At 26.5% G+C, this 3,248-nt stretch overlaps 1 pseudogene; it reads right to left on the reverse strand.

Annotated features, from left to right (window-relative positions):
* LOC106473003 overlaps positions 1 to 3,248 on the reverse strand; it is a 48,833-nt pseudogene that overhangs the window by 35,642 nt on the left and 9,943 nt on the right.

Genomic DNA, 3,248 nt, shown 5'->3' on the forward strand with positions numbered 1-3,248 from the left:
GTACTCGTAAATGACGTTCACTTGCTGAAGATCTGTTGTCTTTTAGCAGGGCTGTTTTTCACAATAAGGTCCGACGTTGTGGAAAGTGCCAAGAAATTGGATTTAAATTTCAAATAATCTTCAGCTTTTCTGAGAAGAGGTAGGCCCCCTCTCAGATTCTCTGATATCATTCATTTTAGACCTCCTCCCCTTTGCAAATCCTCGACCTACCTCTTTATATATATATATATATGTATATATATATATATTTGAATCATAATCCTTTTTAATTGTAAATCAGAAACAAAAACAATAATTTTGACTGAAATAAGTACTTTTTTAACTGAAAATAGTTGCAGTCCTGTTAATTTTTATAAAATTTAATAAAACAAAAAAATTACATCGTCACTTTTGCTGTATAAATTTGTTTGAGCTTTACCACACATTTTACAAAATGTGGTACACTTTAATCTATTTGTTAGTATATGATCTATATGTTAATTATATGGGACAAAACAAGGAATATATTAAAACATAGCTTGTCAGTAGCTATAACCTAAAAATTATTCTGATTAAATGTTCTTCTTTTTTTTGCTGGATATTTAGAAATTATCCAACACTCAACAGCTTCAATGTTGGGTGTAACCAGTTAATAAAAAACTTTATATGCACATGAGAGCCACTTCCAATTAAAAGAAAATAGTACATATTTATTGTAATATCTAGATTTAATTTTTCAAAGTAGCATTTATTTTCCACTGTTAGAATGAAAATTGCTGATTAGAAATTCACCTGTTAAATTATTTTCAAATGAAAAGTTATACATAGACTGATTTACTTGTAATATTCCTTATATACAAAATCAACAAATGTTGTAAAAATATTTAAATTTAGATAGGTATTACATATATCACAGGAATGCATCAACTACATGAAAAAAAAATTACTGGACATACCGTTCCATAAAATGGAAGGCCAGGTTTTAAGTAACTTCTTATTGTTGTAGGTGGCTGGACATATTTAATAGTGAAAGGATTGGATGTTCGATAGATTGAGTACGAGGCATTCATCTTAATTTCTGAGAAAGAAAAATTTTTTATAAATAAAAGGAAACTTATTTACTTAATAGCAGTATGTCTTTATGTAATTGTACCTAAACTCATCCTTATTTCATGTTTACATTTTATTCATATCATTAAAGTAACTTTCATTTTGTCTTTACATATGTATTACACATACAAGAAGAATTCTTACTAAGGTAGCAATGGGACTATGAATGCTATGACAGGATCTTTTATTCTCAACATTTCAACTACAAGTCTTCTTCAGGAGATTATAGGAGACTTGTAGTCGAAAAAAAATTGAGAATAAAGATCTCATCGCTACCTTAGTATTCATTTGTAAACATGAATAATACTTAAGAGAAGAATTATATATAATCCAGATATTTAATTGATAACAAACAGAAAGTAAATATTAATTCCATAACTTGACCTCAGTATTATATATACACATATACCTGTACAACTGTGATTGATCCAAAGTGTAGAAATTATGAATACATGCTCAAAACGTTTTTAAAAGGTTTGAATTTTGGAACACTTTAACCTTCTGTTATATTTTCAAAGTTTCTTAAATGTATTGTTATTTTTAATGAACTCTCAGATAAATATAATGATTAACAAATAAACCTGAAATTGCAGACAAATAAAAGTTGTTCTCAAGACATATCAGGTTCAAGCATTTTTCTTATTCCTCATTTTTAGTACAAAGCAAAGGAATGTAAAAAAGAAAAAACTTGACCAAACCATAAACAAGTTTTAACAAAAGTAACCAATTTTCCCCACATAAAAAAAAAACATTTTTCTGCCATAAGAATGTTACAATAAACACCTCATAAATCTTATACATTAATATTGATATAAATTTCAGATACCTATATAACTTTCAAGTGAAATGTTATGCTTCTTCTGAAAATACAAATTTGTCCTTCTAATTTCAATTTTCATCAAACACAAATTAATACCTTATGAATATAGTATTGTAAATATACATCTAAATTGAATATCTTATTCATGTAAAGAAATATGTACAAATGTAAATTCAAAAAATCACATAAACAATATAGTATTTACTTATTCCTTTCAATTAATATTTCATTCATTTTGTTATTAAAATATAAAGGATAATTTATATTCTGTAGTGTAATTCCACTGCAACAAGAAAAAAGGTATACTTTATACTTTTACATGGAATCTTCAACCATAAACATATTTTCATGGTACCAAATTTTTTAAAACAAAATCACATTATATTACAAAACAATAACAAACTTAATAACTACGTTTTTCCTTTTATCACTTTAGCAAACATTTATTATAATATTTTCTTTACTTCATATATAAATATTCATAAAATCAGACTTTCTGGTAAGTTAAAGTACATACAAAAATATCTGAATTAGGAAATTTTATCAACTATTTCAAATCTTTAGCACCTGTTCCTTTTTCTATGACTTCTGCAAATATGGTCACAGCCCGATATCTTAGCCTGGGTTCATTGTAGCCAATAGCAGAAGATTTAACAGTGAATGTAAAACAGCCATCAATCTGAAAGAAGTAATTAAACAAACTTATCACTAATTTCTAGATTGAAATAATATTCCACATGTAATATTTTTAATTTATGCTGAGAAAAACAAGTCTGTTTAAAGTTCCATACTTTCAACTAAATATTTCATAGAATTATGGAGAAAAAAAAATACAAAAAACAGTTGACATTTAAAATAAACATGCACGTTATGTGAACATGAATACACTATCATTTACATAATAACATGTCAAATGAACTTTACAAAATATTTTTCTGCAGACTTACAATGCCAGAAACCAGGTTTCAATACCCTTGATGGGCAGAGCACAGATAGCCAATTGTGTAGCTTTGTGCCTAACTACAAGCAAACAAACAAAATATTTTTCCAATAACATTTTATTGAAATACCGGACAAATAAAGCCATAAGTTAAAACTGTTTAACTGAAGAAGGCATTATACTGTGCCAAAATGTATGGTAAGTTTTAGTTTTAACTTATGTATTTAAACTTTATTTACCTTGTGTTTTAAAACAATGTTTAATGTTATTTATGCAGACTTTCAACTACTAAAAATAGTGCAGACTTCTACTATTAATCATTTCCTCATTTCACTCTATGTCCTTTATTTTTATATATATATATATATATATATATATATTACTTTGTAGTACTATTAA

The sequence above is a fragment of the Limulus polyphemus genome, unplaced genomic scaffold, assembly GCF_000517525.1.
Source record: "Limulus polyphemus unplaced genomic scaffold, Limulus_polyphemus-2.1.2 Scaffold5802, whole genome shotgun sequence".
Classification (NCBI taxonomy): Eukaryota; Metazoa; Arthropoda; class Merostomata; order Xiphosura; family Limulidae; genus Limulus; species Limulus polyphemus.